This window comes from Taeniopygia guttata, chromosome 3 (genome assembly GCF_048771995.1).
Source record: "Taeniopygia guttata chromosome 3, bTaeGut7.mat, whole genome shotgun sequence".
Classification (NCBI taxonomy): Eukaryota; Metazoa; Chordata; class Aves; order Passeriformes; family Estrildidae; genus Taeniopygia; species Taeniopygia guttata.
The window spans coordinates 33,696,843-33,720,100 of NC_133027.1; positions in this window are offsets into that span (position 1 = coordinate 33,696,843).

The window sequence follows — 23,258 nt, forward strand, 5'->3', positions numbered from 1 at the left end:
AAAAAAAGCATTTATCTTCCGATGCTGATGGCAGCAGCTGAATGCCAGCAATTCTGAGTACAGTTATGAATATATATTGCTGCTGTCCTTCACTAGTGAAAGCAGGAGCACTTGGCTCTGTGAATGAATATTTCCCAAATAGTGCTATGTTATGTATACTCAGTAATACTATATTATTTGCATACCACTTTTGTCATTAGAATGAAAACATGTCACTTTGTTATAGCTCTGCACTGAACCATTTTTACACCACTAGAAATTATTATCTTATGTTACAAAAAATATTTCATGATAGAGAAGCTGATGATTTACTAAATGAGAGATACTCCACCTGAAAAAAAGGTGTTAGTACAGATTCCTCAACCTCCCTGGGATATTGTTTCATATATGCTTGAAAAGACCAACAGTAATAATAGGAAATAGAGGCAGAGATATGAAGCAGAGGAGAAAGGTGTCTTATCTGTATCTTCAAGTACATGTAAGTATTAAGTACTTATTTACATTTAATATACATATTCTGACAAGGTGAGACAGCATGTTTTAGAAACACAACTGCTAGATACAATTTATGCTGTAAATAAAAGAAGCCTAAAAATTTATGTATCACATAAAATAATCAGCAAGACGAGCTCATCTACACCAACAGAAAATTTGTCCTTCATCATTCAGGTATACCATTTCTGGGTATACAATTTCTTTTCTGTTTTTTCCAAGTATCTATTGAAATTTGAAGGTCAGAGAATGCTTGACTCGGGTACAGTTACCTCATGATACTTTTTTCTGACCTTTAGGTAACTGATGAGTATTTCAAGAAGCCTCATGGGTCTTATTTATAAATTATTAGAAATTATAAAGTATCATATACTACATAAAATATAATATATAATAAATGATATATTTTTAATATAAATTATAAATTATTTATGAAACCCTTATGGGTTTTATTTATAAACTCCTATGGCATTTATTCAGGAAATAATTATTCCTGATGTTCAGCATTTCTGTATTTCAGACTGCCAGCACTTCAGCTATCATCATTGCTCCAGCTCACTGCTCAGACAGAGTTGGATGAGCTCTGGGCCATCCACTTCTCTTGACTGACTGGTTAAGTTTATGAATTCTTGTGATCATAGGTTTTAACTTTTTTACAGCAATGTCTTCAATTTCCCGGTATCTGTTCTTTAACTTCAGGCTTGCAGATCTACCTCGGTGACAAATGTCTCCATTAGAACAGATTCATTTTATTTTCTCAGTCTCATTCCACATGTTTAAAAAGGTCTTAAAGATTTAGGAACTAATAGAGCTAGGCAAATACAGCAAGAAATGTCAGTGAATGATTGGTTCAATATTTTTTAATGAATTCTCTTAATTTGTGTCTAGCAATAGTCCAATGTGTGGGTTTCACAAGTTGGTAGAGCTAAAGAATCAGCAATTTTTAAATAAGTATTGGAGTCTAACATCAAGACTCGGTTTTCATAAAATACTTACACCAAAAATAAGATTTTAAGAGCTCTGTGAAATTATTAGGGAATTGAAGAACTTCTGTTAGTGTGAATAAGCTAAGGAAGCATTGCAACTGTATTTTAGTAAGGTGGAAGTCACCTCTCGAGATAAGAATAATTGCACTCTTCAGAGATGGCAGGAGCATGCTGGCTCTGCAAGGCAGTTGGTCACACAAACCTCTCTCTCATTTCCATTTCTGCTCAAGCCACTTCCAGCAGTAGTAAAGAATGCACATTTTTTTTAATAGCAAACATTGAACTATTTTTTAAAAACTGTGGGCTACACAAAAGTCACGTGGCAGCTTAAAAAGCCCATCAGTTTCCTGCAAACAAGATTTATCTGTTGTCAAATCAGAAGGAGCTCTGCCTCACTAAGACCTGCAGTAATCTGATCTGCAAGGGCATGTTGTTTAAAGATTTCATAAGTAGTTCATTATCTGTGAATGGGCTATGGGCTATTTTCCAATAAATCTACTAATTTTATTCAGGGACTACATACTAACAATAATAGATCAAAAGAAAATGTGTTCCTCTTGCTTCAAGTACTTCTGTATTTAGCTGGTAATTTCCTCTGCTCTAGAGTGATTTATTTCTTTCCTCTTTCTTCACTTCTGGCCTGCCCTGAAATATCAGTTTGATTAGGGTGTCTGAGGACTCAAGTTCCCCCACTGGAAGTGCAATACTGAAAGGGCTTTTCTTCTCCAAACCAGAAATATTGTCTGAGGCTAAAGATAGATTAAAGGAAATCTGAGGAGTTAAGGAGGATGGGGAGAAGCTCAAATTCTAAGAGCAGTGAAATAAAGCACCTCTTTATTGGCAACTTTTATCAATATTAGAAGGGAAGAGAAATCAGCATTCATCGCTTTTGCCAACAGTTTTTCCATGAGTAGTAGCTCTTTTCTTCTTGATCAGGTGGTGTATCAGATATAAATCTCAAAGAAAAATTTCATTTTAGCCATCAAAGCCTGTCCCTGTCCAAATGAAAAATAGGCAACAGAATAACTAATATCCAGTTAAAAAAAAATCCAGGGAATTAAATAACATCTGCTTTAAAAAATTAACAAATTTAAACAGGAGAAATTCTGCAGTAATGCCCAGCATATAAGTACCACTGTCATTTATTCTACTTATGACTAGACATCCAGTGGTTCATCATGTTTTAAACACATTTCCTCCAGTCAGTCTCAGTCAGCTAAAGGAATAAGTCACAGTGCTTTGACATAAATACTTTCCTTGGGCTGCACCTTTAAAAAAAATCCTGGATTATTCTAACACTAAGCAGTGGCAAACAAAGAAAGTGAAATAAATGATAGTGGAATACTATTTTTATCCAATTTAGAAAATTTCCTCAGAACACTCATTATTGTTTCATATTTTTGCCCACTTAGCTGTTAAATGAGGAATATGCCCTGCACTAGAAACATGGGAGTTTTTTAGCTACTCTTACACAGTATGGAAAAATTATTTTTATACTAAAAACTGAAGGTTCAAACTTTGGAACATTTCACTATATCTAGGTGAAAGGCTGAAACATTAAAATACACAATGAAATATAACATCTTGCAGTTGCTATGTGTTGTCTGAACGGATTAGGGGAGATTTTTCCTTCAGTTTTTCTCCTTATCCATTAATAAAGGCAAAGAGGCTTTTTTTTCAGGAAGATCTCTGTAAGAATGTAAGACCACAGGCATTCATGTCAGTATGACTGTTTTCTGGTTTAGACCACTTGTTATTTATTACTCATTTCAGCCAGATGCACAAAACAAGAGCTGAGTCTCACATGGTTCCCTGTGTAAGTGGCAAAGTCCAAGATGTCAGTGTTTAGGACCAGAATTGCACAAGGATACTGGCAAATCTGTCCATTCCCAGAGATGCTTCAATGGGTTGATGTTGCAATTTATCAGCAGAGCTCCCATATATATAAAAATGTATTCACATTAATCCACATTTGATTTTTTTCCAAAAAAAAAAAAAAAAAAAAGCAGCTTGTTTGCTTGATTTGACAAATAGAATGGGATTCAGCTGAGAGTAAGACATCTTAATTTATACATCTATGTACAGGGATTCAGATATGACCAGGTGAGACCCTACTAAATTTAAGACACAAGCTATCAACCAGATATTGATATTGTAAAGTTATATAGCTGACTAGCTGCTACAGTAAGATTCAGTAGCCTAAACAGAGGTGTCCAGCATAATTTTAGATGCTGTGAATGATCTTTCTTGTCTTCAGTTGCTGCCACAAAAGTGTGGAGGTCTGCTGTGCCTGCCCTATCTGCCTGCCCTGTGCAAATCTCCTGGGCATCACAAGCATCACAGGAAGCTTGTGCTCAGGAAACTGCAGCACAGTTTCACATCCCAAGCAGCTGCTCCTGGGATGAGGTGAACTGCTCTAGAGGCATGAATGACTGCATCGACTGTCACAGGAGCCTAAACTCCTGGCTAATGCCTACTTGTACAAACTGTAGTTCAGATACCTTGGTTTTGAACTGAATCCCAACCACAAGCTTCCTTTCTTCATCCTTTTTTCTGAAACAAACATATAATTCCAAGAAAGTCTAGGAAATTACAAGCCTGTATCCCCAGCAATGCAAAGAGAAAAAAAGACTATTTCCTACTTTGCTTTTTGACTTACAGCATTACAGATTTGTTTCCTGCTGCTGCTTTTGAGGATTGGACTGCATATTTCCTATTTGTAGATGTGATGTATAGGGAGGACTCTCCCTCTTTTCAACCAGCAGTTCCAATCATTGTAAATCAAGCCTGGAAATCCATCATCACCCAGGGAACTTCCAAAACAGTAGACAAGAATATCTTTTTTATGTGCTTTTATACTGCTTGTCAATCTGTACTTAGTTTATGCCCAGAAGAGCAACTTTAATAAGAAAGACTTGAGCTAAGGTTTCAAAAGATGAAGCATCCAGGAGTTTTAAGATATTCACACCCTACAGCTCACTCCTACCTGGTGCTGAGTGCTACTGCTCTTTTGTGGGACCAGACTAGCTGCTTGTGTGTCTTGTGACTCAGGAAATTACCCAGCTCAAAAATAAGCCAGAAAATAAAGAAAGTCATTAAAGGAAAGACACGTTATTTCAAATCAAAATCAATAGATCCAATTTACAGTGTAGCCACAGGAAGCAGAGTTGGAAAGCAAGTACATAGGGATGAGAAAAGGGAAAAGGTCTGGGAGAGGGATGAGAGATGGAACAATAGGGCAAGAATATTTTAAAAGGGTTTTTTAGCACATTGCTTTATCATAAGAAACTGCAGTCTGAAATAACCTCATTTCTAAACAAGCTGTAGCCTGGTAGTTGGTATGTGCACCTGACAGCTAAGACACACTCACTGAACTCCACTCTGCGATTTCCATCAGGAAAGGTTCTGCCCTCTCAGATAAACCCTTTAATGGAGTGAAATTAGGTGAGGAAACTACTGCATTTACAGAGATTTCTCTTTCTCGGGCATCTCAAGGATAGATGGACCTACTGAGTTCCTCTGCTAAGGAAGTAAATATCCTTCCTTCTCTGCAGGAAATAAAAAGTCAAAACTTGCACAGCTTGGGTACAAAAATTGATTTAAAATTTTGGGGGAAGGCTGGGCTGGGCAATCCCATGCTTCTGTCAGCCCAGCCACATGCCTTGCCAGAGGCTGATTCAGGTCTGGTACAAATGTGATGGTGCAAGGTGATGGAGGGGCACCCTGTGTGTCTCCTGTGTCTAGGACTGCACGCAGGCTGTATCACTGGTCTCTGCATGCACAGAGACAAGTGCTGGGGCCAGACTGCCAGTCACCTAATTAACTGGATATGCAGTCAAATCCTGCCTTCTCAATCTAGAGAATACCTCCAGGTAGTCTTCAAGGAACAAAAAACATACGTATACCCAGCTTTGGGGTTTGCTTGGTCTTGGTGTAACCCAGGAGGTCACTGCTGGGTGATGCGGTCACAATTAAAGCTGCAATTCTTTACCTGTGTTCTCTTCTGCTAAATTGATACTGTTACCTGAGATAAATTTGACATTTCTAGAAGAAAAGCAGATTTGCCTCTAAAATCATCATCTATTCCTAATTTCCTTGTCAATTAGAGAACAGCTCCCAGGCTTGGAGGGGAACAATAGTCTCTCTCTGAGGTGATAACTTTATGACATGCTGCATTGTTCAATCCCTTGCTTTGCTGTCATGGTGTGCACTTTATCTTGCCATGAGCTGGAAGCCTTAATTACAATCTTGTGTCTTCCATTGTTTGAGACAAATGACTAAGTGACTTATAAAGACAATTAGATTTTAGTCTGGTCTAACTAATCTCTTTCCAAGTGTGAGATCTTATTAGACACACCAGTCCTTTTTCTGAAGAGAATAAGGGAAGATGGGGAGGGGAGAGCTGCCTTTGGAATTCTGTTTCAGGGACTAAAAAGCTGAGTAATCAATTGTCATTGCTGAGTCTTCTTTGGATGTCACCAGCTACCTTTTCTATTCCTGCTGCACTTAAATACATCCAGTTAAAACTAGATCTACAAGAATAACAGGAAGTGGACAAGAACAATAACTCCAAGGCACTGTTTTGTGAAAATTAATTTATTAGCTGTTTTGCAGGAGCCAGAAGTGAAATTCTGTGGTGGTCTGATTGTTCTTGTATTTGGGGAGAGAGGAAAGTGCCCAACTTTCCATTCACTTTGAGCTTGTCTTACTGTCTTTAGGATCTCACATCTGATTGGTGCAGAGGGACATGAACATACTTCAATATCACATAACCTTTGCTCTGAAGAGATCATTAACCAGCCCATTACACCAAAATGGAATTCACAGAATTCACAGAATTACTAGGTTGGAAGAGACCTTCAAGATCATCCAGTCCAACCCATGCCCCAACACCTCAACTAAACCATGGCATCGAGTGCCACATCCATTTGTTTTTTAAACACCTCCAGGGATGATGACTCCACCACCACCTCAGGCAGACAGTTCCAGAACTTTATTACTCTTTCTGTAAAAAAGTTTTTCCAATATCCAGTCAATATTTCCCTTGGTGCAGCTTAAGACTGTGTCCTCTCATTCTGTCAGTTGCTGCTGGTGAAAGAGACCAACCCCCACCTGAGTACAGCCACCTTTCAGGGAGTTGTAGAGAGTGATAAGGTCACCCCTGAGTCTCCTCAAGACTAAACATCCCCAGCTCCTTCAAATGTTCCTCACAGGGCTTGTGTTCCAAGCCCCTCACCAGCCTCGTTGCCCTCCTCTAGAAACGCTCAATACCTTGAATACCTTTAAAAACAGAAAAACACTTCTTAATTTTCTTCCTGAGTAATTTCTAAAAAATCATATTTGTCTTTTTAACTCACACCTTAGTGCTGCATTTCTTGACCCTTTGATTTTCTTTGTGGACAATTCTTCTCCAGGTTGACTGGATAAAGGATCAAGCATAACAGATTTACACCAGAAATTCAGGAGATGGGGCAAGAAAAACACAAGAAGCCCAGCACCAGAATAGGTCATGGAGGGAGATGATGAGGTATTTTTTGAGAAGTACATGGGCAAATTTTTATCAGACCTGATTTTGATGGAATATTTTCTGTTAGGAAATGCCAGAGGACATCCTAGGCAGGCAGAACTAAGCCTGGACCTGCCGCAGCATCACAACCAATGAAGTAAATTATTTCTAGACTTTTCCTCCTCCCTGTGATGCTGGGAATGCTCCCATGGCCCAGCAGCAGGAGAAGACTCCCCTTTCTGTAAGCTACTTTGCAGGGCTCTGCTCTCCACCATGTGTGCTTGAAAAATATTACTCAGATAGATTTAGCTGCTGGAGTTTGAAAGATCTCTCCCTCTTCCACCCAAAAGTCATATATACTTAATGAAATATGAAAAAAAGTAAAAATAAATTTTCTATACACTGATATTCAGTTACTGATGCATTAGGTTATTTCTTTCATTTAATTCTTTATATTAATTAAATATAATAATTAGTTCTTCCTTATTTATGTTGTCTATTCATCTAAAAATGCCACATCTGGTTATCCTAGTGTTATTAAGTCACAGCAACAAGACCTGAAAGACTGATGGTCTACCGCTTTCAATGAACCTTCCCAAGATGGAGGTACACATAATTTTCCAAAAGTTTGAAAAAAATTCCACCTCAGATTGGAATTTATTTTAGTTCCCATGTGTTAGCTAGAAGGGTACTGCACACAGCAAAGAACAAAATATTTTCTGATACATATCTCTAGAGTATAAATTTTTCAAAAATACCTTGTATGAATTTTATATATCATAATATGAATGATTTTTATATATCATAATGACTCTTAAAGATCATGAACCAATTTTTTAAGTGCTTTTCTGAATCTCACTAAACAACAACCTGGATCTTAGACTATCTTTGCAAATTATGTCTATATTTATAGGGTCCATCATGTGTGTTTCCCACACACAAATGATAAAACAATAATTTATTTTATTATTTTTACTTATATGAATTAATCTTGTAATTTTTAAATGTTTTCTGAGTTCAAGAAGTGTGTTTGCAAATTTAAATTGATTGAAAACTTAGATTGGTTCTAAATATAACATAATTGAACATAGCATAACATAACACAATGTCTGGAAACTTGTGACTTAAATAAAACTTTCTTTATGAAGCTTAATGTACCAATGAAAAGGTTTAATAGAGTCAATTTTCATTTCTAGTTGAGCAACCAAAAATGCACTTTAAACTTGGAAAAATAACAATTCACTTTATACTACTTCAATCCTATGTTTTTATAAATTCCTTTTACTGAGGCAGGTGAACTTCTTCAGAATGAGGACCCCTGGGAATTTTAAAATAACTTCATGAAAGACCTTTGCTTGCAACAAGAAGTATTTTAGTTTCTAGCCTGGATTTCTTGCTCTGCCAAATGTTCCAGCAATTTAGAAAGACATTTCAAGCACAGAGAATAGAAGGGTGTTCTCATAAATATAGAATTTGAGTAATTCTAGAGAACAAGGGATTTATGTTGCCTTTCTAACTGGAAGTACTTGAAGGCATCTTACATACCTAGTTATGCTTTGCAACACTTTGAGATTAAACTAAAACTCTTTTGCAACAAAGTGTGTTGGGTTGACCTTGGTTGGCCACCAGGTTGCCTACAAGCCGTTCTATTACCTCCCCCTCTCAGCTGGACAGGGAAAAATAAGATAAAAATCTTCTGGGTCAATGTAAAGTTTAATAACAGAAAAGCAAAGTCCTCACATGGAAGCAAAGGGAAACAAAAGGATTTATTCCATACTTCTAATCAGCAAGTGATGTCCGACAGTTCCTAGGAAATAGAGCCACAGATTACAGAGCAGTGCACTAGAAGCCAAATGTCGTAACACAGAGTGTGCAACTCCTCCTCCTTTCTCTTAGCTTTTACTGCCAAGATGACCTCACACGGAATGGGATATTGCTTCCACTGTGTCAGCTGTCTCAGCTGTGTCCCGTTCCAACCTGTCACCCACTCCCAGCCCACTGTTCTGTGGATGGGATTGGAGATGCAGCCTTGATGCCGTGTGTCCAGCGGTGCCCAAAATGCTGCCATCCTTCTGACTCAGTTACAGCCACAAACGTAAAGTACAGCACTGTGAAGGCTTCTATAATAGAGGATAGCTCCGCCTCAGCAAGACCCAATATGTGTATTCAAAATACTCACAGGAATTCCCACTACAAAAATGGCTGGAATTTCATCTGTAACTAGAACATATGACTGAAACATTTCCTTAGTAACTCAAACACAGCAAGCAGCTAATCCAAACAAGGAACTTAACGTTTTATTCATTCTTTTGTTGTTGGGGTTTGACCCATTATTTCTATAAATGCTTTAGTTATAATCTTGTCTTTTTCCTCTTTACTTGTAGACAGAGAAAACTGCAACCTTAGGATATCTAGAAGGGATTATACATACCCATTAATACCTTACTCTTCAGAGCAGGAACTGGAAATTCCCAAAATGAACAGCTAATCCTATGTAGAAATAATGTTTTCTTTTCTCTGGGAATTGGCCTAGCTCAGGTTCCATAAGGGTGATGAAATGAAATAAAAACTGTCCCAGGAACTCAGAACACCAACATCTTTAAGTACATCTTAAGAATGTGAAGTAAAATGCTACAAAGCTGTATCTTCCTGTCCACACAGGTCAATACTAGTCAGGAAGAAAACTTGACTCAACAAAAATAAATTTTCCCTACTTATAAAACAAACAAAAAACAAACACAAAAAACCTAACAAAACAACAACAACAAACCAAAAATATCTTGGAGAAACTTTAGAAGATTACTTGGGATCTTTGATTATTTACTGAAATATAGCCTGGTATAAATTACCTGTTCTGAAAAAAACATTCCACGGCTGGAGAGGTATGACCAGACTTTGATTTAAGGGTCTTCAACCCTCAGAGAATAGAATTGCTATAAATCACCTTGTTATCTTCAGTGATTTTTAGCTGATCTGAGACCTACATCTTCCTTTGCTGCCACTTCCATGTTTCTTTCCAGAAACATGAGTTGCACATTAAATGTGATCTATAAAGTTTTTCTGTTCAATAAAAGCAGCACAACATACTTTTTGTAGCCTATTTGCCTTGTGTAGACTTGAATGAAGTCAAGTTTAAGCACCTAAACTGCCTAAACACAGTGAATAGGTGGTGCTTTAGTGTGCATTCGCTTAGAACCCAAGCTCATTGACTCCACAAAACTAATTTGTCAACCCCCAAAAAGATGTACATGCCATGAAGCAAAATCAGGGCTGCTGGATCTAAGCTTAACAATTCCTCAGTCCAGAAATGACAAAGGCTATTCTTCAGCAACTGTGGGCATTCAACTTACCAAAAGACTACAGAAATGCAAGTTATGAGAAGCTACTTTGGCATCACTAACAAATTCTGCTCCTAACGTGACATGTCAGCAGCAACTGAAGAGGTAGACAGAAGAATTGCAATTTTACATGAATTTGCTCTGAGTAAGGAGTCTGAAAAAATTCACAGGGCTTTAATTCCCAAGTTTTTTCTGAAAAACTTTCCTTCTTTGTGCAAAACTGGCTGATTGAAAACATCAAGTGATATTATGTATAGTGCTGTTAAACAGATCATAATTTCTCCAAGCTGAAACACACCAGCTTGGCGTTATATGAAAATAAGCTGAGTGCAATTATTTCCTTGCAATTTGTGGAAAATGTAACTGGTCTTTTTTCCTTACTAAAAAAACCAAAACAAAACAAAATCCTCAGAAATCAACAAAAGAGTCTCACACCTTTAGACAGAAACAGATCTCCAGATGCAAGCCTTGTCACTTTTCTTTCCTATGATATGTCAGGGCACAGCACAGGCCAGCTGGTAGTTGCTCAGCTTAAAAGCATCTTCCATGGGAAGCCGGGTCAGTCCAGGATGGACCATTCCCTCTGGGAATCTGACTCAAATTTCACCAAAGGAAGGGGCTGCCCTTGGCCGCACTACCTCCAAGCTGTCACCTGGACTTCCAGGAAGGGGGACATTCTTGGGGCCCTGATGCTGTACACCATCAGGCAGTGCCAGGGAGAGACTGCACACAGACAGGCAGAAGGCCTTTCCACAAAAATACAGGAGCCAAAACAGAACTTCTGCTGCTGGACTCTTTTCTATCTGTTCATGCTTTTATTCCATAGGTACTCATCTGTTAAGCTAACTTCTTTGTTCCATCTGTGCTTTGTCTTGACAACCATCACCCCCATGGACAGTATCCATACTTCCTGAATGGAGAGGTTTCAAATCATTTTATTTGCTGTCTTAGGTCCTGCTTCTGAAAAGAGCTTTACACAGGCCCAGAGTCCTAATTTCTCTTGTAAGGACAAGCAACAAGAAAACTTGAGTAGTGGGTTTATCATATAGGACAAAAATGCAGCCACAATCAATACAAGACAACTTTCCAGGTCAAAGCAAAGTGTTCCATATTAAGGATGATGGGCAGCATTTTCTGAAATGCCCACGGAAGGGTGTCCATAAAAGAGCAGTAGGGAAAGGAACCATAGCAGGATTTGGAATTGGCAGCGACTCCTTAACATCAGCTTCTCACATGCAAGTTTTATTCCATGCTCAGAATGCTGTGAAGTGGCCTAGGACTTAGAATGCTGCTCTCATCAATCTTGAGATGGTGAAGCATCTGAAAATTTTGTCAACATGTGACTGAGGACAATATTGTGCTCAGAGAACAGCAAGCATTCAGCAAAGCACTGAGTTTTGACACCATCAAAGCAACTTCAGTCACAGGTCAACTGCTCAGTAAGTCTGATTCAATTGTAAATGTCCTGGCAAACAGCAGGATGCTAAATGCAGAGAGCCATGAGCCATTCAGTTTTTTGTAAATGGTCCATTTGCTGCAACAAAGAAATGAGGGTCAATAGGGAAGTGCTTTCCCTATTTATTTATTTCATTTCTCATAAGGAAAATTCATTCTGGACCATTAGGTTACATATCCAAACAAACCCAGAATAGTATCAGTTTCTTAGAATGCCCTCTATTTTTTGTATTGCTTTTAACAAGTTTTTCTTTCTTGTGTTACATATAACTGAAAAACCCACACAGGAGAATTTCTTCCTTCTCAAGTGCTGTGAAAGCACAAATAACTATAACAATAAACCAGATTTCTTGTTTCTGTAACTTCATTGATTGAAAAGTGTTCAGATGCAGATAATCTGGGATAATAACTTCTTTTCAAGTGTGAGCAGATAAAACCAGTAAACAAAAAGCTGCCATAATAGCAGCAGATTAACTATCACAATACATAGGACTAAAACTGTTCTTATTTATACCAACACAGAGTGATCCACCTTGAACCATTAGGTGAGCTGCTGTTTGGAAACCAGCCACAGATTTTTTGATAACTGTACTTTTTGAGCTAACCTAAGTAGAAGATGCTCAGTGGAACTCCTTCATGAAAACTAACAGAAGACATACCAGAGAAAGGTCACAATCTTCACCTCAGATGTGTTTATGTTGGGTGTAGGGTTTTTATTTGGGTTCTAGAAACCACTGCGGTAAGCAGCAGGAGTGTAGAGGTAATATGTGCTTTATATCTTACCAAATTATTATTTGGATGCAAACTCTCCAGTTACATACAGGAGTTTATCAAAGAATAGATTGCATGATCAGCCTCACCATATATCATGTCATTTGCAATTAAGTTGGATTCTTGGTATATGATTTTGTTGCTGTTGCCTTTCGATTCTGCTTACTTTTCTATATGCTCAGATACTTGATGTGTGTTGTCCTTAATAAACATATGCACAACAATCCAGTTTCAGGAGCATTTTTTGGATGTGCTTTACTTTGCAGGTAAAGACACAGGCTGCTCCTGGAGAAGCTGTCAAAAATGCTTTGGCTAACACAGAGAACTGGAAAATGAAATGTAATTCACATTTTTTGTTCTGACAAAAAGAACATTGCTTCTGGGCAATTATTTCCAGCAAATTTGAAGGGATTTTGTACAGGGCTAAACACAACTACAATTGTTCACATTTTTGTACTGGTGTTGGGAGTATTTTAATTAAAATTTTATATGGGAAAGATGTCTCATGAAAAGATCTTTTTGTGGGGTTAATTTTGCTCTCCACAAACCCACTGACTAAAGTGTGTTTATGCCAAAAATGTTTATGTGCAATTTTGCTCTAAATTAAATACAGATGATAATTGCAATGAATCACCAAAAAAATGGCTGTAGCATTTGAAACTTTAATTAAGTGAAAAGTGTATTAGCCTTCAAAAAACATTTTGATGGCTCTAAGTGTGATGCTATGGCTTAGCTTATTGCATTATTGTAACCATGACTGACGCTGAGGACCATGTTTTAGTGACGTTCTAATGATTCATCATCAAGTGTATTCTGACAACTCAATATTCTGGCAGATGAAGTGGACTTGCACAAAGATGTTGTCTGGGGGGGAAAAGCCTTTAATAAGTCTGAATAAAACTGCAAAATTTTCGGAAAGATAGATGACTGTCATAATTTCTATATGTACTGCACAATGGAATTGCTTTTTCATTGTTGTTGCAAGTTTAAATCTGTGAAAATAGGATTCCATTTCACATGGGGAGTCAAAGCTTAGGGAGTGAAATGGACCCAAATGTGCAGAGTGAGTCATATTCTGTGGCTGCTGACAGGGATTTCAAAGAGGCATGCCCATGTCTTTTCTCAAAGCCACGTGTGCCTGCACTCATCCACCCCAGTCAGAAAGCTGAGGAGCAACTTGGAAGAGAGCAAGAGGAGAAGAGAAGCAGAATTGTGTGCCCAGGCAGGAGGAGGGTGATCAGAGTTCTCTAGGGTGATCTAATACCCAGTGGCACTGGGACACGGGTGTTGTATGACTTAGTCCCTGCCATGCTGCTTGTGGGCATCTGGGTTGATCAGCCACTGCCCTCAGGTCCCCCACCTGCACTCATGGGGTGTCACTGGCCAAGAGTGTGCAACTGCAAACTAGCTAGGAGGCAGAGAACCTAGTTTTGGGAACAGCCTGCACTCCAAGAAGGTGAATGGGAAAAGAGACATCATATATCATCATCCTAGCTTTGTGTGCAGTAATTAAACACACTGTTAAGACACAATACCCAAAGCTCCTCTCAGACTAAATGAGGAAGTAAAGGTACTGAACTGCAGTGGTAAATTGACATCTAAATATCTGTGCTAAAATAATCATAATATCATAGAATTGCTTAGGTTGGAAAACACATTTAAGATCCCTGAGTCCAGTTGTTAACCCATCACCAAGTCCACCACTAATCCATGTCCCTCCGTGGTACTGGGACTTCACCACTTCCCTGGACAGCCTGTTCCAAAATGCCAGACAGAAAGGGTTCTTTCTGTGAACAAATTTTTCTTGATGTCCAACCTGTCAGAACTCAAAATGTCCCTCAGACATTTTCAGAGGTTCCAGGCCTTGGTCAGAAGCATTTTAGACCCTGGCAGGCAGCTGAAAACAGCTGTGATTTTGAGTTTGAGCCATGGAATGAGTTGCCAACTTTGAAGGTGGAACAAGCGGTCACAGAGGGTTGGATGGTATAGTGAAAGTAGTCACAAATTAGAGGGGAAATTTTTTTAGTGTTGTACAGGGGGGTTTTAGCACCTGTACAGGGGGGTTTTGCTTTGTACAGGGGGGTCAGGAGTTCTGGGATGGAGGAAGGTGGGCCTGATCCTGTTCTTCCTCCTTCTTCTTCCTTACCTCCATGTTCTTGGTGATGTTGGCACTCACAGATTGGTTTAGAGTAGAAGAGCACATTGTAACATGGATAGTAGGTATTGGGGAAAATCTGTAAACATATAATACGTAATATATCATATAAAAGATAGCAGCAGCCTTGGGCGGGGAGAGAGACGACGGAGACACCAGACAGTGAGGGTGTCAGGAGAGTGTGTGCCTCTGCCTGGGCCACTGACCTAGGCAACCACGGCGGGCGAAGACAATCTTTTAGATAACATGCAATAAACTGCCTTGAGACCGAACCACAAGAGGCTGCGGAGTTTTTCTTTGGAAGCACGGGTTGGAGGAGAGACTTTACCACCACACGAGACCCCTGAATCAATCCCGGGGTTCTCACACAACCTAAATCTCCTCCAGCACAATTTGAGGTCATTTGCTCTTGTTCTATCTCTCATTACCTGTGAGAAGAGAGCAACCCCCAACTCACCACACCCTCTTTCAGGTAGTTGTAAAGACCAACAGATGCCCCCTGAGCCTCCTTTTCTCCAGGCTAAACACCACCAGCTCCCTTAGCCACTCCTCATTAGACTTGTCCTGCAGACCTTTTCCCAGCTTCACCAGCCTTGTTGCCCTTCTCTGAACACACTCCAGGACCTCAAGGTCCTTTTGAATGCAAGGGGCTCAAAACTGAACACAGTACTCAAGGCGCTGCCTCACTGTGCTGAGTACAGGGGGAAAGTGTGGTACAACACAGGAGCCATGCAGCAGGTAGTGATGTAGCTTCATAGAGCAATGGGCCACAATAAATGGACTGCTAAATGAAATGGAGCACATTAAATATAATTAATATTGCTGCTGCTTGTTCTACACATGCATTCAGTGGTGCAGACACCTTACACATGCTGTAACAAATGCATACCCCAAAGCTCACTGCATTATCACTCCCTTGTCATGTCTATGCTTTGCCCACTTCTCCCTGCTGTTGAAAAGGCGCTGAGAGCATCCAGCATCCTGGGCTTCAGCTGGCAGGGCTCAGAGCCAGCACCCCACCAGCACAGCCAGGAGAAAACTCCCTCTCAAAGGACACAGGGAGCCTGCAGGGTTGCTATGGCTGCAGCCCCCACTGCTTCCAGTGCACATCCATGCGTTGGACCTCTCAGTGCCACCATGGCAGGCCAGCCTGGGGAACAATGGGGCATGAGAAGACCCCATAACTGACTTTGTCCAGTCCTGCTCTCACTGTCACCCCTCACAAGGCAGCCAAGGCCTTGATGTCTCTATTACAATAGCCTGTGAAATTTCTCTGTTATTTCTCTATCACTATGCTGCAGATTTAAAATAAAAAATAAAAAATAAAAAATAAAAGAAAATAAAAGTAAAAAAATGCTGAGAATGTTAGTATCAAATCAAACTGCACTAACTTCCCTTGAAATGGTTGTAAATCCTGCTATCTTTTAACTCCATATAGTAGGCATAATATTAAATAAAATTAATATTGTTACTGCTTGCCCTATTCATTTATTCAATAATGCAAACCTGCACTTGATTGGAAGCTATGTATAAATTTAATATACATACCATTACAACAAGGTCACTTTGGAGAAATATGTTTGATTGATTCCAGGGAGGTAGTATGCAAAGGGAAAAAGTAATCTTGTATGTAAAACACACAATATAAAACTGAAAACAGCCTGTTTTCAGTCAGAGTATATAAATGACAACTATTATAATTTCACTTATACCACACAGCCAAGCATTGGCTTGTTGCAGCTTTGCCAGTTGTTTTCCATAATAAATTAAATTCTCGTCAGGGCTGGCCTTCTTGCTGTGTTTGTCACTCCACTATCAGAGTACTTTACACACACAAAATCACCTTTTGGTTTTTGCCTTCAGATGAATTCTTGTACCAACTCCTCTACTCTGTGCTATCAAAATAATAAGATAACAATTAGCATGAAAATATTTATGAAAATAAGAAAGGGTAAAGTAATATTCTTGAGAATATTTCTCCTCAGCACAATATTGCAAACAAACACTGTGAGGCAACAGACAGCACAGAATGAGACATTTCCATTATAGTATTAGTGTGAACAAGAGATCCAAGCAGGACGCACAGGCTCCTTTGCTCTGAGCCCTGTGCTATGCCAATATTTAGCTGGTGCTGGTCATCAATATTTAGACCAGACTGAATAGGCTGATATTTAATTAGCATATTTGTGTCACAACCTTTGTATACTTTTCATCTGAAATGGCCATTAAACTTCAGCATCATCCAATGCACAACCAACATATTCCTCTCTTCTACCTAGCAGGCAAAGGCCACTGTATGCTGGCTCAAATCCAGCAGCAGTGGAGCATCTCCTCACACAACTACCTTATTTCAAAAACATTCCAAGGGAAAAGGAAGTCATTACATCGCATAAATTGCTCCAGCAGATATTTGATCCAACTACAAAGAAAAAAACATGCTCATTGTCCTGACTTTTAATTTGGTCAGCTGTCAGCTAGTAGACGTTAGTGTATATATTGAGACTCTCTCTGCTTCTTTACTCCTTACCATAGCCCAAAAGAGAACTGTGTGGCAGGCAGTAGTTCCTCAGCACCCTGATGAGGTCTGTAAGGTGGACAATGAGACAACAGTGGTTGAGGACTGGGGAAACTGAACAAGGATTTGCTCCCTTCATTGTTTTTCACTTATGTTGTACAGTGTGTTCATATATTCTGTCTTCTCTTAGCACTGGAAGGGGAAAGAGAAATTCTTAAATATCAGAAAATCCTTTTTCATCACTGAATAAAAAATACAGTCATATTTTCTACAGTAGATGAGTACAATAGGATCTGAGAGTACAATAGGTAGGAGATGAAACAGAAAAGATAGACTTGGTAATTGTGTTCTCCATTATGTGAGAACAACAAGCTGTTCTGTGTAGGTAAATTTTCTGCTGAGATCATGCACAAAAACACATGAATCAGGCTCAAGACTGCAGGTGGCAGATCATCCTGGGCTACTTTCAGACTTGCACTTAGATCTACTTTTTATAACCGCAAGTTGTCAAATTGGATACCTCTGTGAAGAGCTCTCATAGCTTTCCTCAGTCCTTGTTTTGTGCCTCTACACCTTCCACAAATTAGAGAAAACTTATCATTTTTCTTTGTTGCATGCATAAAGCAGAAGATATTATATGTGCTCATACTCCATCTGTCCTGTCTCTTTTCTTCATTACTCTTCATTACAGTACATTTGATTCAAAATCCCAGATTGTTTAGGGCTCAGCCCTCCATCAACTTTTGCCATGATACTGATCTTCCTGTGCAAGCTGTAATGTGTGGAGGTTCTGTGGATGAATGATGATACCAAAAGTTTCTTCTTATATGGTTGGTATCAACATTTTTAAATGCATGCCTTTTGGTTTCCCACGTCACTACTTTGCTAATAGTAATTCACCATCCATAACAATATTTTCCTGAAGAGCCCTTCTAGTGTGAACATCTTTATCTGCTTTAAAAAGCTTTTAGATTCTTCAGGAAAGTCATAAAACACTCAAATTAATATCCTTCTTTTAAAAAGCATTTGTGATAGAATAATATATCGCCTCAAACACGCTAATTATGTCTGATAATGGCTGAGTATTGCATTACAGGACAGGTGCAGCAAACTCAATAGCAGCACTCTACTTTTTGTGTCCTATCATGTTAATGAAAGCAATAAATCAATGACATGTTACAAACCTTGACTTGCCCCAGAGAAGGGGAATACTAACAAAATTTAGCACATCCAGCCTAGAATCTCTCCCAGATGGATAGGTCTCTTTTCACTCTAGAAAGGTCTAAATTCTCCTTTCAGCATAAAGGCAATCTTCCAAGATGCTGAACATGCAATGGATCTGAATGTACCCTTTTTTGGGAGACTGTATTAACTCAGAAACAGGTACACTATTCAGGTTAATGATATAGGAAACAGAGTCCTGAGATGAATGATACAAGGGACAGAGTGTTACGGAAGATGATTTCAGAGATAATAGGAAACAAGGAAAAGTCAATTCAGAAAGCCAGAAAAGTCTGTTTTCTGTTTTATGATATAAACATGCAGAAAATTTCAGTCTCCAGAGGAAAAAAATAACATGAAAGGATTTTAAAATATTGACATCTCATAGTCTTGAGAATGAAGGCAAAATTAAGGCTAACATTAAAAAGTCAAAGGTCTAAATGATGGGAATTGGAGTTATATCACATTTGTCTAAGAGTATTGTGCAATTAAAGTCATTGATGATACGTAACCCTGTTCTCTACAAGGTGTGTACCCCTTAGTCTGCAGGTACTGAACAGATATTTCTCCTCTGAAGTTTGGGTATCTTTCCTTAATTGCTGTAGCATAAAGAGATATTCATTTGATTAAGATAAAGGTAACCAGAAACAGCTACTATTAATACCCAAACACAACTAAAAAACTAAAATTGCCACTCTGAGAGGGCCCAACATATAGCCCATCCAGATTTTTAGTGTTAAATCTGCGCAGTATGCTGGATGACAATGCCTTTAATGCAATAACCCATAAAGGGCTGCAGGCATCAGCCTAGCATGGGCTGTCATGGAAAGCAATGAGAGTAATCAAGGTTCCCATTTCAATTGAACAAGGACCTGAACCCCATATACACTATATAACAGAGGAGTGATGTTCCAGTTCTCTGGTCAGAGCCATTTTCATTTCAATGGACCCTCTGCAAGAAACCTGTTTATGCAGAATTTAAGGAAATTAAGTGGATTCTTTGCTAAGGACTAAAGAGATGCAATGTACCACATCACAGAAAAACCTTTGGTTAGCTCTGTTAAACTTTTCTGTTAGCTGATCATGGTATCCTTAACTATTTGTTCTGACATCACAGCACCTGGTTCCTACACATCTTCAACTCTGAAGAAGAGCTTTGAAGCAGGTCAGCTCACAGATCAAATGGCAACATCTGAGATAAGGTAATGCAGTCTCTTTGATGAATGTACATGACTTATAGGTACAGCAGACACTACCAGTTGCAATGCCTGAATTTCAGTTCCTGTTATCACAACACTACGATACTTAAGAGTATTTATGATACCTCTTTTTTTTTGTTTTTGCTATTTGGATGTTAACAAAGTGTGGCAGCCATACCAAGAAATAAAATAGATATGACTTAGAGAACCTGATGTGACTGAATTGTAAATTTTCTTCATAGTTCACACAAATAAGTTCCTACAACTCGTTTCCCTCTATTTTTATTTTAATAACCTCTTCTATATAGCATTCTTTAACCTTGAGGAAATCTGTCTAAGCATTTATTGAGGAATCTTTCTGTCTGCCCTGCCTTGTGCGAAGTTATTCCATAAAAAATTTGTTTTGATGGATGTGTACTGAGAACAGAGAAGCTTAGCAGGAAATGGGTTGAACAACTCTTACCAAATGAGTAAATGTCAGCAAAGTATAAAACAGACTTTTTTGTCTGGAAGACCATAAAAAATTCTATTTATATTAATCACTGTGTTTGTCCAGCTCCTGAACATGTGAGTTTAAAGGAATGTAGAGAAAGAAAAGTCCCCAGGCTTACTATGACAGTAATAGCAATTACCAGCTACTGATATTCAGTCCTTGCAATTTTGAAATGAGAGGTAACTGAAATTTTTACTTTTCCATTTGTTTTTTTAAAGGATTCCTAAAATGCAGAGGTAAAATCTGTCATCTCTAGTATTATTATGCAGCTTGGAGAAGTAAATCAGGTGTTTTATTAAACTTTAGCCAACACAAATATATCATCACTGAGGAATTCTATGAATGCATACATTAACATTTCTATAAATTGTGTGACATTTTAAGAACATTCTGGCAAGATTTTGAAAAAGCAGGAAGCTTACTGAGATGGTCTGGAGGTATAATGGTGACCTGATTCTGGTTTCTTGAAAACAAACAAATAAAGCACATACAACAGAGGTAAAGAAACCATGGTAAAAATCAAAAGCCTGACTTTGGTTTTTGAGTTTTACTTGTAATTTCATTTTTAGAAAAACTTAGACACAGCACTTGTTTTTCCCAGCCACCTCAAAAACTGCCAATCTGATGCCAGTGGTAATCTTTGTAAGATACTGCTTTTAGCTGTGATTTTGGAGGTGTTCAAAAGACTTTGACCCACTTAGCTAAAGCAAAGACTCCTTAAACAGGGGGCAAAAGGAAAGGGAGAAATGAGAAGAAGGTAGGAAAGTCTGGTTAAAAAAAAAAAAAAAAAAAAAAAAGAGCAGTGGATTAGGTTAGCTGTAGAACTTGTAACTTTCAAAAGACATTTGGCAGCCAGACCAACCTGACGGAGAACCGGGTGTCATCTGCTCTCTGCCTTTAGGCCTGTGAGGCCATGACATCTTTGAGAGTCAGAATGACCATGGCACAGTGGTATTAATAATTTAGTGGGCTCTAGAGTCCCAGGCACAACTGTGTTACTCACTTGTCTTAGCTTCATACCTTACTTGTATCCAAATCAAATTGTGATTGTTCAGAATAGCTACCTGCTCATTATTCTGTCCTCTAATTGACCCTCCTTTTAAGTTGGGCAAAGTTAATGAGTTTCCGTGTTTGCACATCCCCTACTTACAAGTGCAATCTCAGCATTGCCATTCTCCTGACAAATGCAAAAGTCTTTGATTCATTAGATTAATTCAATTTTTCTGCCTTTGGCAACTTTTTATAAACATTTCTCTGTGAAGGGATCAACTGCATTTCTGTTACTGGAACAGCTCCTCTGAGCTGTAAGCTAAATGCCTCTCCACTTTGCTGTACTTGTCATGCAAGAGAAGTGAACTGACTGGAACACAATTCCAAGATGTTCGTGTCTGTGAGGCTGAGGAGCAATTAGACATATTCTTCTGAACAGAGCTTATGCTACACCTCCACCTCACCTTTTCCTTATGACTATCTTCAAGAGAGCATCATGACAACTGAGATTCACTTTCCAAGACACAGCCCTGCTTGGGATAGGAGGCTTTGCATCACCCTAACAGGGAAATTGACTTCACTGGTTAGCAGGAAAATTCATGAACATTTCCATACTGATCCTGTCTCCCCCACACCTGCAAACCTATTTGCAAGTTCAAATATATCCAAACTGATTTGTAAGGTCTGACACATAGCAATAAAATCAACTTGGTGAAGATAACATGACTTCTAAACTGCAGTAACCAAGAGTCTTAATTTATTGAATCCCTTGTCAGTGCATTGCTGCTTTAAAATTCTTATTGTGTCATACATATACCAGCTAATGATATAAATGATATACAGATTCATATTAGTTACCTCAGAAATATATGTGGCAATTTTACACATTTGTAATAATGGGTTCCACTGCACAAAAAGCCTCCCTACCTAGGAGATAGAAGCAGAGACACTCAGAAACAAACAAAATAACCATTTTTCAGAGATGACAACTGTAGTGCAGCCAGTCAAATAAAGACAATCCTGGAGATCAAGCACAAGATGAGCCCAAAAAGGGCAAAGACTTGCTCTGCATCAAAGCTCAGTCCAACCTGCTTTCTGGAATGGTTCAGGCAGCTGAGCAGCTATCCAGGCTTGATGGGGGTAGTGTTGTGCAGCAGTGATAGACAGCTCTGTGCAGCCAAGATACCATGCTCATAGGAGACCTTGCAGGACCCAAGAGTTTATCTTTAGGCAGTTTCTTTAGAAACAACAGCAGTACAGCAACTTTACCTTGGTCTTTCTGTTTTAGTTAAGTTCAGAATGGGTGAAGCCAATTTGGTTCCGGCCAACCCACAATTAATCCCAGCAGGTAGCACTGATCCCTCAATACCAAATGACTTTCCTTCCTTTAGACTACTTACCAATTTCCTTCCATACTCTTTCTAATGATTGTCTAAATATAAATCTCCTGGTTTTCATTTTAGAATCCTAGAATCATAGAATATGCTGGGTGGAAAAGGATCATCAAGCACTTCTTGAACTCAGACAGGCTTGGTGCTCTGATCAATTCCCTGAGGAGCCTGTTCCAGTTCCAAGGAGAAGGATTTTATACTTGATTATGCTCCCTCTATTCTTGATCATGCTCTCAGTCTGTCTTTGAAAAGCATGAGAATTTTGCAGATTATCATATCAACCACTGAAAAATGCCACTGATTTCCTGCTGAGCTGCTACTGTTGCTCACCCTGAGCATCTGATCTCTAAGTGCCCAAATATGGGGTTTGACTTAATGACATGAATGTTGTAACAAATTATAAAGGACAATGACAGTATTTTTAATGTATAAAGGGTGTTTTGGCAGGAAGACTTGCTGTGCATTGTCATATGAGCTTTTGGCCTTCAGGAATAGCCAGTGACTTGGAGATGATAAGGAAAGAGACAAACAATGCAGCAACCAGAAAACTTAAACAATGAAAGTTCCCAGAGGACATCAGTGATATGGAGGAAATGGGAAGGAAGATGACATGAAAGAAGAGAGAGAGGAAAAAAGGAGAAGGGAGAGGGAGGAAAGGAAGAAGAAATGTCAATCTTTTCAGTGCTTGGTCTTGCTTCTCTTGGACTAAAAAATTTGTGGTTGTTATCTTAAGAAGTAACAGAGAA